General features: G+C 40.8%; 1 protein-coding gene across 2 annotated transcripts in view; it reads left to right on the top strand.

The window, feature by feature from the left end:
- The window catches only part of ZBTB38 (zinc finger and BTB domain containing 38), a 166967-nt gene extending 151896 nt beyond the window's left edge, over positions 1–15071 (top strand). For both annotated transcript variants that reach the window (XR_010113901.1, XR_010113899.1), the window contains exon 3: positions 14708–15071. The gene's annotated coding sequence lies outside the window, so the exon portion shown is untranslated. The remainder of the gene's footprint in view (positions 1–14707) is intronic.
- Positions 15072–16389: the final 1318 nt, after the last annotated feature.

The raw sequence follows: 16389 nt of genomic DNA, 5'->3' as shown, positions 1-16389 counted from the left end.
TGAGCAGCCAGGTCATTGAACCTTACAGCCTTTGGGCAGTGGATATGTGATATGCTTGTTCCCATGCAAACATCTAGGCCATTCTGAATCTTTGTGACCATTCCTGACCCAAAGTGGGACCTAGCAATTGCAAGGCACAAATCTGAAATCTAAGATTAACACAGAGATAATAACTGTCCTATTACATGTTTTCTGCAAAAAACAACACATACTTAAAAGCATCTTATTGGAAACGAAGTTGAAACTGAAGATTTAGAAGAGATTCTAGCAGAAGAGGAATGATAAATAGAAATTAATTGGACCATTCCCACTATTGTGAATTTAAAATGTGTAAAATATCACAGATATTCCCTTTATTCAAAGAAGTGCCTTTATTCCTTTCAGTGATGGTAAAAGATATTTAGGACATTTTTTTCTTTTGTTACTTTTTGGGTTTTTTTGTTAAAGTAAGACATGCCCACAGTACAGCATGCAAATCTTGCATGCAGCTTAATGAATTTTAACACATGTAAAACGAGTGACAAGCTCTGTGGATCTGTGTCCTCATTTGTCAAGTGAGTGTTACTGAGACAGCATTTCTTAAGTCTCCTCTTAGAAACTTTCTTCTAAGCCAGCAAAATTCATTCTGCATGTTTTGATGCAATAGCTCCTATATCACAATTGCAGTATGTCTTTTACCCCACACCTAATGCAGTGGCCCTGGCATAATTGGCACTGGATAAATCTTTGTTAGGCTGAGTTATCCAGAACTGCCTCTGATGCTACCTCCAAAAGAGCCTAGCTTTAGGAGGAGAAGGATTGGAACCAAAGAGCCCACAGTCCATGGTCCACAGCAATGCCAGTCATCACAGTGCACACAGAGATCCCATCACCCCCACTGGTAAATGCTCACATGGAGGGGGTTTAATAGACATGGATGGATGGATGGATGGATGGATGGATGGATGGATGGATGGATTTCTGTTCCAAATCCTTCAGGGAGAGAAAAAGAACTAAACAAAAAAGGAAGCGGGTTCTGAGGTTAAAGGACTGTGGTCTTGACAGAAAAGGGGATTCCCTGGCCATCCAGCCTGATGTTGATTGTTCAAATCAATTTCCAGTTCCTCTGTAGTGTAATGACACAATGAAAAATCAGAAATCCTCCAGAGTTCAGCATCTTGCCTGAAGCCATAACAAAACCAGAGTGTTGATATCAACTATTTGCTGAAGGTTTTGTTTTGTGGCTGATTATGTTAGGTCAGCTGGGAAGAAGTATCTGTATCAGTTAGGAAGCTGTAGTCTGCAATCCGCAGAGAAACCACCTTAACAAGGTGTCCCAAAGGAAGCAATTCCAAAGCCCAGCTGTGTCAACAAAGACTCAGGCCTTTATTCACACCTGTCAACTCTGTTTGTAATATCTACCCTCATGGCCAGAAGAAGGCCAAAGCCAGTCGAAGCATCCGGCCCTTAAACGAGTCCAAAAGCAAGAAGTAAGTGCAGCATGACAGGACCCTCTCCCTTCCTTATAGACCCTCAGCACTTCACAATAGCCCAATCCCTAGCAAAGAGGAAAGGGATGGCTCCCATGAGGGTTTTCCATTGACAGTGGTGGCATGGTTACTGAATAGCTGTACAGAATCGAGCCTCCATGAGCATGGACAGAGAAGACATGAGTTACGGGTAAACAGCAAACATGTTCACCACAGCATGGCCGCAGTGGCAGTCCTTGGCAATTATCCAGGCCAATCAAAACCCAACTAAATAAATTACCTTTTAACTTTAAATAACCAATTGCCATAGTTAAATTGGATCATAGGCCTTGACCAGGCAACCAAGGGCTCTGTGTAAAAAACTGGCTTCTGGGGTCAGGCATGGCGGCTCACACCTGTAATCCCAGCACTTTGGGAGGCAAAGGTGGGCGGATCACCTGAGGTTGGGAGTCCGAGACCAGCCTGGCTAACATGGTGAAACCCCGTCTCTACTAAAAATACAAAATTAGCCAGGCGTGGTGGTGGGTGCCTGTAATCCCAGCTACTTGGGAGGCTGAGGCAGGAAAATCACTGGAACCCAGGAGGCAGAGGTTGCAGTGAGCTGGGATCACGCCACTTCACTCCAGCCTGGGCAACAGAGTAAGACTCCGTCTCCAGAATAATTAACTAACTGACTAAATAAATAAATAACTGGTTTCTGCAGGCCCTCAGTGACAATGTGGGCCTTCTTGCTCTGTTTACCACAGATTCGCTGCAGCAAATGCAGAGACTTGATAAGTGTGCTTGGCCTCTTCCTGGCTAAAGGGCATGGCTTTAGGAGAAAGCAGTTCATTGTGTGGCCTTGCAGAACAGTCATCGTTTGTTCCTTCTCAATGAAACTCTGCAGTCTGGGAACAGAATCTACTAACCTTCAACTTCCCTTGCTAGCTCCACCTCAAGAGCACACCCACGTGAGCCTGGGTAAATTGAACTGTGAGGAGGAGTGCGGAGGTGGGCAATGACCTTGGAAGGACCAGAGGTGAGGGAAAAGGGTGATTTCCCAGGAAGTACCACAAATGTCACCTAAGAGGTTCATATACTAACAATTGGTCTTTCATTTCCATCCTTTCTCTGTAGTTATAGAGGCAAGACCAAGGCTGTCCCTGAATGCCAGGACAGAGAGAGAGAGAGAGAGGGAGAGAGAGAGAGAGAGAGGGAGAGAGAGAGATATCAGGGTCTGAGTCCGAGTGTGGTGAAGTGGGCAGGGCCAGAGTGAGTTATACCTGTAGTGATTAACCCACGCCCAGGGCTTGCTCTGGTTCCACAGGGTGCCAGTCTTTCCCCTCCGTCTCATGGTTGGGAGGAGCTCATGGGACCAACTTGGTAAAAAACAGGTGTGTTTGGGGTCATCATTGCTGTCACATGCTCTCCCGGCCTCTTTTCCACCTTCTTCTTTGTTGTGCTTCTACTTCCATCCTTTTTCCGTGACTCTGCATTGGCTGCAGTAGAAGGAGCCAATTCCCCTAAGACCCCTAAGATCAGGATATGTGTACCACAAGAGGTGCCCAAGATCATTTCAGTGGCACATTTTATAGTTTAATAGATATGCACTTATTTTACTTCTCTTTACCAAAAAATGGCAAGTTTTGTGGTAGCCATATATACTAGTGTGTTCTCATGCTACTATAAAGAACTGCCCGAGATTGGGTAATTTATAAAGGAAAGAGTTTGAATTGACTCACAGTTCCACAGGGCTGGGAAGGCCTTAGAAAACTTACAACCATGGCGAAAGGGGAAGCAAACATGTCCTTCTTCACATGGCAGAAGGAAGGAGAAGTGCAGAGCAAAGCAGAGGAACAGCCCCTTATAAAACCATCAGATCTCGTGAGAACTTACTATCATGAGAACAGCATGTGGGTAACCACCCCCATGATTCAATTGCCTCCCATCAGGTCCCTCCCACAACATGTGAGGATAATGGGAACCACAATTCAAGATGAGATTTGGGTGGGGACACAGAGCCAAACCATATCACCATAAGAATTCCATTGATTCTTGAGCTCTTCCTCCAGGAGGAGAATGCTGAACTCCCCATAGAGGCTGAGGAAAACAAGACCCAAATGGAAGGGACTTGCCTGGCATCATGGAGCATAAAAACAGTGATTTCAGGATTAAAAATCATGTCTGGGGTTGCAATGCTCTTCTCTCCACGCCACTCTTCTGTTAAATACATCTGTTTCATCTGGTGCACTTTCTATTTTTATATTAACAAAATTTTTCTTGTAAATTAGTGGAAATGGCTGCTTTCTAGAGGACAATATAGAGAACTGGTAATTTCTGGATTCTAACCTGATTTGTAATGCCACTTGCACCTACAGCTTTTAACAACTCTCTGAATATCTATTTCCTCATCCAGGAAATTATAGGACATTTCTGACATTTCGATGAGTTTTTATTTAGGGACTTTAAAGGTAATAAGTATCTATTGCCTGGTTTCAAAGGAAGCGTAATTGAAATTAAAGTCTAATACCCCAAATAAAAAGCTACATCATAGACAAGATAGCACAGCTTACATTTCTTTGTCAATCTGTTTTGTAAATGTCTGCATTTCTCATTGCAGACTCGATGTGACTGAGACATGTAGTGTTCAGTCCTAAGAAAAACAAATTTCCATGAATCTGGGTTTAAAGAATTCACAAAATCCCTTTTATGTTCCCTCTGAGTAAAACTGAATTCTTCTCCCCACCCCCGATCCTGGGAAACCTCTTTATGGTTCTTCCTGGGCTTAGCCCTTTCCCAGGTGAAAATTTTTTTCATATCACAGACGCTCATGAAATGTTTCCCACATTTAATGTTCTTGTTATTATAACTGTGTTGTGAGTCACAGGGATAAAACCCATCCCCTCAGTCCAACCTCATCCTCCTGTAACTTTTAAAGCAATTGTCTCAGATAGAAAATGCCTTTCCTCGGCCGGGCGAGGTGGCTCAAGCCTGTAATCCCAGCACTTTGGGAGGCCGAGGCGGGTGGATCACGAGGTCGGGAGATCGATATCATCCTGGCTAACACGGTGAAACCCGTCTCTACTAAAAGCACAAAAAAATTAGCCGGGCGTGGTGGCGGGCGCCTGTAGTCCCAGCTACTTGGGAGGCTGAGGCAGGAGAATGGCGTGAACCCAGGAGGTGGAGCTTGCAGTGAGCCAAGATCACACCACTGCACTCTAGCCTGGGTGACAAGCGAGACTGCCTCTCAAAAAAAAAAAAAGAAAAGAAAAAGAAAATGCCTTTCCTCTTCAGTGGGGATGCATGTAGGTCACACCTTGTTTTCTGGATTTCTAATAATTAAGAATGTACACATAAACCCAAGATATTTAAATTATTTCATATCAATGTAAATAACATTAATTTCTATCACATAATGAATAATATTTGCATATCAGGATAACTTATAAAGGTGAATTATATATTAAATATGGCAGCAAAACCACAAGCAACAAAAAATAGGTGAACTGGACATCACCAAAATTTAAAACTTTATGCTTCAAAGGGCACTGTCAAGAAAATGAAGACAACCCACAGAATGGTAGAAAACATTTGAAAATCATGTATCTGATAAAGGACATATTTAAAATATGTAAAGTACTATTACAACTCAAAAAGACAACCCAATCTATAAATGGGCAAGGAATCTAAATAGACATTTTTGTCCAAATTTTCAATTTGGGGTGATAAGTACAGTAGAAACCCACCCACCATTATACAATATACTCATGTAGCAAACATGCACATTTGTATATTTTTTCAGATATACAAATGGCTAACAAACACATGATGTTCAACATAATAAGCACAAGATGTCCAACATCATTAGCCATTAGGGAACTGCAAATCAAAACCACAATGAAATACTACCTCACACCAACTAGAGTGGCTGTAATAAAAAAAAAAAAAAGATAAAAACAAGTATGAGGGAAAATGTAGAGAAACTGGAACCCGCATGCATTGCTGGTGGAAATGTAAAACGGTGCAGCTGCCTTAGAAACAGTTTGGCAGTTCCTCGAAAGATTAAAGAGAGTTACCACATGACCCAGCAATTTCACTCCTGGCTGCAGTGAAATTCACTGAAAACAAATGAAAGCCTATGTCTATACACACACTTGAAGACAAGCATCCTTCATAATAACCAAAAAGTGTAAACAACCCAAATATCCATCAACTGATGAAAGGTTAGATAAAATGTGGCGTATCCTCACAATGAAATATCATTCGGCCATAAGAATAGGCAAATCTACAGAGACAGAAAGTTGATTATCAGTTGCTTAGGGATAGGGTGGGGACGGAATGGGAGGGAGAATGAGTTGGAGGGAAATGGAAAGTGAATCCTAATGGGTATGGAGTTTCTTTGGGGGGTGAGGAAAATATTATAAAATTGATTGTGATGATGGTTGTACAACTCTGTGAACATACTAAAAAACAGTTAAGGTCAGGTGCGGTGGCTCACGCCTGTAATTCCAGCACTTTAGGAGGCCGAGGTGGGTGGATCACCTGAGGTCAGGAGTTCGAGACCAGCTGGCCAACATGATGAAACCCCATCTCTACTAAAAATACAAAAAATTAGCTGAGCTTGGTGGCAGGCGCCTGTAATCCCAGCTACTTGGGAGGCAGAGACAGAAGAATCGCTTGAACTTGGGAGGTGGAGGTTGCAGTGAGCTGAGGTTGCGCCACTGCACTCCAGCTTGGGCAACAAGAGTGAAACTCCGTCTCAAAAAAAAGTTTAAAAAAAAAAATTAAAAACATTCAATTATATTTTAAAGTATAATGGGTGAATTTTATGGGAGGCGAATTATACCTCAACAAAGCTTTTATTTAAATGTAGGTTATAAGTAGTAACTTTTTCCCATTAAAAATTCCATTTACACTTGCATTGAACTGTAAACTAATGTAAAAGAGTTAATTTCTTACTTAGTGGTTAGAAGTTCATGATGTTTTCTTTTTTAATTAAATTAATTTTCAAAATTTTAGATTCATAGGGTACATGTGCATGTTTGTAACATGGGCATATTGCATAATGGTGGGGTTTGGGCCTCTAGTGTACTGGTCACCCTAAATTAAACTTTGTCTCCAATAGGCAACCTTTCAACAGTCACCCCCTTCCTCCCTTCCCCTTTTTGGAATCCCCAGTGTCTGTTATTTCCATCTTTATGCCCATGTGTATCCATTGTTTAGCTCCCACTTATAAGTGAGAACAGGCAATATTTGATTTTCTGCTTCACTTGGGATAATGGCCTCCAGCTCCATTCATGTTGCTGTATGAAAGGAAATTATTTCTTTTTTTTACGGCTGCATATCACATTTCTGTATCCAATCAACCATTGATGGATACTACGTTGGTTCCTTGACTTTGCTATGATAAATAATAGTGCTGCAATCAACACACAAGTGTGGGTGTTATTTTTTTTTGTATTATTTCTTATGTTTGGGGTAGATTCCCTTAGTGCGATTGCTCTATTTTAGTTCCTTGAGATTCTTCCATAAAGGTTGAACCAATCTACATTCCCACCATCAGGGTACAAGAGTTCTCTTTTTTCACATCCACGCCAACATTTGTTGTTTTTGGCTTTTTAATAGTATTCTGAATGATGTAAGATGGTATCTCAGTGTGGTTTTTAATTTGCATTTCGTTAATGATTGAGTGATGTTGAACATTTTTTCATGTGTTTGTTGGCTGCTTATATTTCTTTTAAGAAATGTCTGTTCATGTCCTTTGCCCAGTTTTTAATGGAGTTATTTGTTTTTTTTCTTGTTCAATTGTTTGAGTTCTTTGTAGATTCTGGATATTGGTCGTTTGGTGAAGGAATAATTTGCAAATATTTTCTACCATTCTATAGGTTGTCTGTTTATTCTGTTGACTATTTCAGAAGTGTTTTAGCTTAATTAAATCCTATCTGTCTGTTTTCATTTTTATTGCATTTGTTTTTGAGGTCTTTGTTATAAATTCTTTACCTAGGCTGATATTCAGAAGTGTTTTTCCTAGATTTTCTTCTAGGATTTTAATAGCTTCAGGCTTTACATTTAGGTCTTTAATCCATCTTGAATTAGTTTTTGTATGTGATGAGAGAAAGGGGTCCAGTTTCCTTCTGCAGGTGGCTAGCCAATTTTCCCAGAACTATTTATTGAATAAGGGTGTCCTTTCCCTATTGTTTATTTTTGTTAACTTTGTCAAAAGTCAGTTGGTTGTAGGTATGTGACTTTATTTCTGGGTCCTCTATTCTGAACCATTGATCAATGTGTCTATTTTTGTACCAGTACCATGCTGTTTTATTTACTGTAGCCTTGTAGTATAATTTGACATCAGGCAATGTAATGCCTCCAGATTTGTTCTTTTTGCTTAGGATTGCTTTGGACATTTGGGCTTTTATTTAGGTTCCATAAGAACTTTAATATAGCTTTCTTCTAGTGAGTAGTAACTTTTAAATTGATACATAATAATTGTGCATATTTATGGCATACATGTGATATTTTGATACATGCATACAATGTGTAATGATCAAATCATGGTGAATAGAATACCCATTACCTCAAACATTTATCGTTTCTTTGTGTTGGAAACATATCAAATTTTCTCTTCTAGTTATTTTGAAATATATGATAAATTATTGTTAACTTAGTCATCTTCTTGTGCCATCAAACACTAGAATATATTCCTTCTATCTAACTGTATTTTTGCACCCATGAACCAACCTCTATTCATCCTCCGACCTTCCCAGCTTCTGGCAACCATCACTCTACTCTCCACCTCCATGAGATCAACTTTTCAAGATCCCACACGCGAGTGACAGAATGCGGTATTTGTCTTTTTTCACTTTTCTAACCTAGTTATTTCACTTAACATACCAATCTCTCGTTTCATCTATGTTGCTGCAAGTGACAGGATTTCATTCTTTTTTATAACTGAGTTGTATTTCATTGTGTATAGGTACCATATTTTCTTTATGCATACATCCATTGATGGACACTTAGATTGATCTCATATCTTAGCTATTGTGAAGAATGCTGCAATAAACATAGGTATGCAGATATCTCTTCAATATACTGATTTCCTTTCTTTTGCATGTATACCTAATAGTGGGATTGCTGGATCATATGGTAGATCTATTTTTAGATCTCAGTGTTTTGAGGAACCTCCATACTGTTTTCCATAGTGACTGTACTGATTTATATTTCCATCTGCAGTGTATGAGTGTTCCCCTTTCTCCACATCCTCACCAGCATCTGTTATTTTTTGTGTTTTTCATAATAGCCATTCTAACTGGGATGAGATGAGATTTCACTGTGGTTTTGATTTGCATTTTCCTGATAATTAGTAATGCTGAGCATTTTTTATACGCCTGTTGGCCATTTGTATGTCTGCTTTTGAGAAATGTCTCTTCAGTTCATTTGCCCATTTTTAAATTGTATTACTTTTTTTTTTTTTTTGGTTTGGTTTGGTTTTGTTTTGTTTTTTGCTGTTGAGTTGAGTTCCCTCTATATTCTGGTTATTAATCTCTTGTTGAATGGATAGTTTGCAAATATTTTTTCCCAATCTGTAGATTGTCTCTTCACTTTGTTGATTGTTTCCTTTGCTGTGCAGAAGCTTTTTAGCTTTATGCAATCTTATTTGCCTATTTTTGCTTTAGTTGTCTATGCTTTTGAGGTTTTAACCCAAAAAAATTTGCCCAGACCAATGTCATAAAGCACTTTCCCAATGTTTTCCTCTAGTAGTTTCAAGTCTTACATTTAAGTTTTTAATCCATTTTGATTTGTTTTTTTGTATATGGTGAGAAATAGGGGTTTCTTTTTTTTTTTTTGAACGCTGAACTTTTTATTGGCCTCCTGCTCCCCAAAGGGTACCCTGCTTCTGCTGTCTTAATGTCTCAGAACTTTGGTGTCATTGGTCTCAGACACTACTTTGCTAACCACTGTCCGGCAGGTGGTGGTCTTTTGAATGGTTTGCATGGAGTTGCTGCTGTCCAGGGCATCACCAAGATTGAAGTCCTCGACATTTTCCAGCAGGCAGTGGTAGGTGGTGCTGTCAGCCTCCAGCTTGACCTTGATGTTCAGCAGGGCCTCATACTCCTGGGCCTAGCACTGCCCCTCTGCCTGGGTCTGTGCCAGCTCTGACTCCAGATACAGCAGGATCCCATTGATCTGCTCCATCTGCAGGGCATAGCGGGCCTCCACCTCCCTCAGGCTGTTCTCCAAGCTGGGCTTTAAGATTTCTCATCGAGTCCAGGTAGATCTCCAAGGACTGTACTCTACGTCTCAGTTCCCTGAGCGTCATCTCAGCAGCTCTAATCTCAGCGGACTGTGTGGTGACTACTGTGGTACCCTCCTCAATCTGCTGAGACCAGTACTTGTCTAGTTCTTCTGAGCCAGCTCGTCATATTGGGCCCAGATGTCTGCCATGATCTTGGCGAAAACCTGAGATTTGGGGGCATCTACCTCCATGGTCAACCCAGAGCTGGCAACCTGGGCTTGTAGGCCTTTTACTTCCTCTTTGTGGTTCTTCTTCATAAAGAGCAGCTCCTCCTTGAGAACCTGGGTCTCTGTCTACAGCTGCAGCCGAGTAACATTGGTGTCATCAGTGACCTTGGGGAGCTCATGGATGTCGCTCTCCACAGACTGGCACATGGCCAGCTCTGTCTCATACTCAACTCGAAAGTCATCAGCAGCAAGACAGACATTGTTGATCTGCAGAACCATGCGAGCATTGTCCACGGTATTTGCGAAGATCTGAGCCCTCAGGTCCTCGATGGTCTTGAAGTAACGGCCCCAGTCTCTGACCTAGGGTCCCTTCTTCTCCAGGTGCTCCCGGATTTTGCTCTCCAGCTTCTGGTTCTCTGTCTTCAGGTAGGAGGCCAGGCAGTTGTTCAGGCTTTGCACGGTCTCCTTTTCATTTTGGATGCCTCCCATTCTTACCAGACCCCTGGCCATTCCTGCAGCCAGGCCTCTGGACCCCAAGCCACCCTGGAAGCTGATGGAGTGGGACACAGAGATCCAGGAACCAGAGCCCCCCATGCCTGCATAGACACTGGCCGTGCTGCTGACTGGCCAGGTGCTGTAGCTGGGTGCCTGGACAGACCCCAGGGACCAGTAGTTGGTGGAGAAGGTGTAGTGAGTGGTGAAGCTCATGCTGTCCAGGGAGGAGAGTGAGAGGACAGGACTCAGGCTTTGCTGACAACTGAGATAAGGGTTTCATTTTTCTGTCTATGAATATCGTTTTCCCAGCACCATTTCCTGAAGAGACTGTCATTTCTCCATTGAATGTTCTTGGTACTTTTGTCAAAAATTAATTGGCTGTAAATACATGGATTTATTTTTGGGTTCTCTACTGTGTTCCATTGGTCTATGTGTCTGGTTTTATACCAGTACCATGCTGTTTTGTTTACTATAGTTTTGCAGTATATTTTGAAGTCAGGTAATGCGATGCCTCCAGTTTTGTTGTTTTTTACTCAGGACTGCTTTGGCTATTTGAGGCCTTCTGTGGTTTCTTTTGTTTAAAAAAAATTTTTAAGCTAACGTTCTTACTGGACTTCTGTGGTTTCATATGAATTTTAGGGTCGTTTTTTCTACTTCTGTGAGAATGTCTTCGGTATTTTGATAGAGATTGCACTGAATCTGTAGATCATTTTTGGTGGTATGGTCATTTTCATAATATAAATTCTTCCAGTCCATGAACAGGGATGTGTTTCCATTTTCTCTGTGACCTCTTCAATTTCTTTCTTTCATGTTTTATAGTTTACCTTATAGAGATCTTTCATCAACTTGGTTAAATTTACTCCTACATTTTTTATAGCTGTTGTAAATGAGACTGATCTCTTGATTTCTTTTTCCACTAGTCTGTTTTTGGTGTATAGAAATGATACTGATTTTTGTATGTTAATTTTTTATCCTGCAACTTTACTGAATTTGCTTATCAGTTCTAAGAGTTTTCTGTTTTGTTTTGTTTTGGTGGAACTTTTAGGGTTTTCTATATATAAAATCATGTCATCTGCAAATAGGGACAGTGTGACTTCCTCCTTTCTAATTTGAATGCCCTTTATTTCTTTCTTTTGCTTTTGCTCTGGCTAGGAATTCCAGTACTATGTTGAATAAGAGTGGTAAGAGTGGGCATTCTTGTCTTGTTCTAGTTCTTAGAGAAGAAACTTTCAGTTTTTCCCCATTCCATATAATATTAGGTGTGAGTTTGTCATATATGGCCTTTATTGTATTGAGGTACATTTTCTCTATACATACTTTTTGGAGGGTTTTTTTTTTATCATGAAGGGATGTTGAATTTTATAAAATGCTTTCTCTGCATCTATTGAGATGATTTTTTGTACTTAATTCTTTTGATGTAATATGTCATATTTATAGATTTGCATATGCTAAACTATCCTTGCATCCCTGGAATAAATCCCACTAGATCATGATGAATGATCTTTGTAATGTGCTGTTGGACTCAGTTTACTAGTATTGTGTTGAGGATTTTTGCATCTATGTTCTTTAGGGACACTGGCCTATAGTTTTCTTATATTGTTGTTGTGTTCCTGTCTGGTTTTGGTATCAGGATGAGCTGGCCTCAAAGATGCATTTGGAAGAATTCTCTCCTCTTCAACTTTCTAGAAAAGTTTTTTTAAAAAATGGTATAGTTCTTCTCTAAATATTTGGTAGAATTCAGCAGTGAAATCATCAACTCCTGGACTTTCCTTTGATGGGAGACTTTTAATGCTGATTCAATCATGTTACTCACCATTGGTCTATTCAGATTTTCTGTTTCTTCTTGGTTCAATCTTGGTAGTTTGTACATGTCTAGGAATTTATGCATTTCCATTACGTTTCTCATTTTTTGGTGTATAGTTGTTCACAATAGTTTCTAACAATCTTTTGGACTTCTGTAGTAGCAGTTGTAATATCTCCTTTTTTCGTTTCTGATTTTATTTATTTGGGTCCTTTCTCTATTTTTCTTGTTTAGTCTACCTAACGGTTTGGCAATTTTGTTTATCTTTTCAAAAAAACACCTTTTTTCTTGTGTATTTTTTTGGTCTCAATTATATTTATTCTGCTCTTATCCTTGTTATTTCTTTTCTCCTACTAATTTTGGAGTTGGCTTCTTCTTGATTTTCTAGTTCCTTGAGATGCATCATTAGGTTGGTTATTTGAAATCTTTATACTTTTTTAATGTAAGCATTTATTGTTATAAACTTCTCTCTTAATACTGCTTTTGCTGTATGCCATAGGTTTTGGTATGAGTATTTCTTCTCAATAATCTTCTTAATGAATATGTTGCCATACCATTACTATAGAGTGTATTTCTATCACAGATATCTGTGTCTTCAAGTGATCGATGCATGTCGCATAAGGTAATTTATTAATGCGATACTTCAATTCCCTGACTACTTTTGTGAATCAGAAATTTTACTACGATTTACTACATAAGATTTCTTTATCTGAAATGTGGAAAATGGGGTAAAACAAAGCTATTATTTAATAGAGAAAGCGTGAGAAAACAGTAAATTTAGCTGAGGAAATGAAGCCAAATATAAAAATTTGTTAATGCCAGAGGAGATGCCACAAAATTCAGATGGAACTACATGTTTCTTTGCAAAGGGAAAATGTGATTGTGCAAAAAGCCGAATTTTCTGTTTTATCCAACAGGGGGCACTACATTAGCACCATGCCTCAGTTGCCAGGAACTACCAAGACCACTTCACCTAACAGCAACTGTAGGATCCATTATTTATTTGTGTTTGATTGTGGCCTTTAAGAAGCTCATTTTGTTAAAAACAAACAAACAAATATACCTCACACACTCAGTAAAGTGTACTTGATGAAGAGATTCCAATTACTCTTCCTAGAGGTACATTCATGTGTTGATTCGTTTATTGAGTTTTTTTTTTTTTTTTTTTTTTTTTTTTTTTGAGATGGAGTCTCACTCTGTCGCCCAGGCTGGAGTGCAGTGGCGCAATCTTGGCTCACTGCAAGCTCCGCCTCCCACATTCACGCCATTCTCCTGCCTCAGCCTCCCGAGTAGCTGGGACTACAGGTGCCCGCCACCACGCCAGGCTAATTTTTTGTATTTTTAGTAGAGATGGGGTTTCACCGTGTTAGCCAGGATGGTCCCGATCTCCTGAGCTCATGATCCGCCCTCCTTGGCCTCCCTAAGTGCTGGGATTACACGCGTGAACCACCGTGCCTGGCCTATCGAGTGCCTTTTTTATATGTCAGGCACATACTTGGTGCTAGAGATACAATCGTGAGTAAAATAATGAGCCCTGTTCCTATGAACCTCATGGTTTAGTGGAGGAAACAGATATTAATGAGATGCTTATGTTAATGAAATAATCCGAATTGTGGTAAGTGACCCAAAGGAAAAAGGCACGTCATATTATGATACAGGCACCAAGGTGGAAGGGCCTGTACAAATGTGGACTAAGTTCTGTATAGAAGAGACAGAAATTGTCTAAAATGTTCAAATCTACCTTGTGCATATCTATTGGATTTTAAAGAGTGTCTGTGGCTCTCTTAAAAATCACCTGGTCCCCCATGGCAACCAACAGACACAATAAATAACAGACGTAGAAAAAGTGCCCCATTCATGTCGCACTAGATGTTACACTTCAGCCAAAGTCTGGGATAGGTTCCATGCTTTCTCTCCCGAATGGCTTTCCTTCCTCTCACTTCTCTGCCACAAAATGCAGTAATTCCACCAGAAGCTGCACATAACCTACAACTTAAATTTCCCAAATATGGTTTCCTCTTAGTCAATTCCCTCTTCATGAAACAGACAGAAGCTCTGACTTTCTCAAAGCTGACATTCTAGTCCTCACCCTGTTACTCAAGGATCTCTAGGACATGCTCCAGCGTCCTTTCGGTCTCACCTCCCATAGGCCCCCGTGCAAATCCTGTGGGCAAAGAAGTATCCTTACTAGCCTTGGAATGACCTTGTTTATCTCCCTTCTCTGGCTCTGTTCCATGCCTTTGCTCCACGCCATCCAGGCATCTGAAGTGGCTTTCTTGCTTGTCAGTAAATGACGCTTTCCTTAAAATAAAATCATCAACTTTTCAGGTACTAAACGAAACACTGACTATACAAATAATGCTCTTACCTTTTTTAAAAGAAACATTTACAATACAAATAATGCTTTGTTTTAAACATCCGTGCTTGGCAAAATACAAAGTGATACTCCTATGTTAGTCCTCTTACTAAAAATATTTTATTTTGCTAATCTTTTGAATTGTAGATTCAGGGAATCAGAGCCCTACGAAGAAGTCTCCCTTCAAAGACCCTGGCCGGACTCCATTTGAGAGAGAAAATTGGCCCACATGTGGGAGGACTGTCCTGAGGCTCCTGTGAGGCCAGGCCAAGAAACCTTGAGATGGCCAAGAATGCTTTCTCCTGTCTGCTAAGATTGCCCTCAGAGTTCTGGTTTCCTGTCTGAGGACCTACATCTTCTTCCAGCCATTGGCTGGACAGATGTGGTCTACCCACAGGGCTGTGGTCTCAGCCTTTCAAGCCTCTGTGGAACAACCACATTAGAACATGATGTGCGTAGGAAAAATTATCAATGTATATAATGGTGATAATATCATTTTGAAGTCCCTCAACTCGCTGCCTTCTTTTACATTTTCTTGTACTTACCTTTCCCCCAATCTTTAGAGGTTTCCAGTTGCCTCAGGGAGGTTTAGGATTGTCACAGTGGGAATGCAAAAAAAAAAAAAAAAAAAGAAGAAGAAGAAGAAAAGGAGAAAAGAGAAAAAAAAACAGTTAATTATCAGCTTCTAAATAGGATCTGGGGGCTTTTTGGCCAGGTAGTAGCTTAAAAGCTAGGCTTTATAAGAGAGAAAAGACGTTCTAGATTCCATCTTGGAGGTTGTTTTTGTTTGTTTTGTTTTTTTGAGATGGCATTTCACTCTTGTTGCCCAGGCTGTAGTGTAATGGCACAATCTTGGCTCACTGCAATCTCCGCCTCCTGGGTTCAAGTGATTCCCCTACCTCAGCCTCCTGAGTAGCTGGGATTACAGGCGCACGCTAGCACGCCCAGCTAATTTTTGTATTTTTAGTAGAGATGGGGTTTCACCATGTTGGCCAGACTTGCCTCACACTCCTGACCTCAGGTGATCTGCCTGCCTCAGCCTCCCAAAGTGCTGGGATTACAGGCATGAGCCACTGTGCCTGGCCAATCTTGGAGTTTTTCACAAGGAAAGACAAGAAGAAAAAGAGGAAACCTCTTCCCCGCTATTCATCCCAGGGGACTACCTAGGAAAAAAAAGAAGAGAGAGGTAAGGGAGGCCACATCTAATCTTCCTTTTCCTGATCCTGCCCAAAGTGAGAGGTTTGTTAAGCAGATAGGGGAAAGGCTGAGGGCTTCGGAGTACTGCATCTTTGGGACCCTGGGAGGAGTTCACCTTATCGGTTGCCTGACACCACCCCAGAAGTGGCGATATCAAAGTTTAACTCAATAGCACAGCATAGCTTGCAGGGAAAGGGGGGAAATATAATTTCCTGAGCTTCCCCCAAGACCGGTATGGACTAGAATGGACCAAGGAGTTCCCACATACTCCAGGGAAGAGGCGTGGAAAGCAGCTGAGGTGGTAGCCACCAGGCTTCCAGGCACCGGCCATCACAAGGGAAAGGTGAATCAGCAGTGAGGCTGGGGAGAGGTATTCTAGTGAAGAGCCAGATGGAGGATGTAGGGTCTGAGTGGCAGCCAGAGTGGAGTCTGAGTCATCAGGGGAAACAAGCAGGCACTGCCAAGCCAGGAGGAACCAAATCACGGGTACTATAGATACAGCCTCAATAGCAGGCCCTCACACAACTCCCAGGATTGAGCCCATCTCACCCTCAAAAGAAGTATCCAGAAAGTATCCAGACCACCCACCCACAACAGAAATCTGCAAAGATGCAAAAGATACTGCATCGATA

This window comes from Symphalangus syndactylus, chromosome 10 (assembly GCF_028878055.3).
Source record: "Symphalangus syndactylus isolate Jambi chromosome 10, NHGRI_mSymSyn1-v2.1_pri, whole genome shotgun sequence".
NCBI lineage: Eukaryota > Metazoa > Chordata > Mammalia > Primates > Hylobatidae > Symphalangus > Symphalangus syndactylus.
The sequence above is the reverse complement of the archived record's forward strand: the minus strand, read 5'-3'. Positions and strand labels throughout refer to the sequence as shown.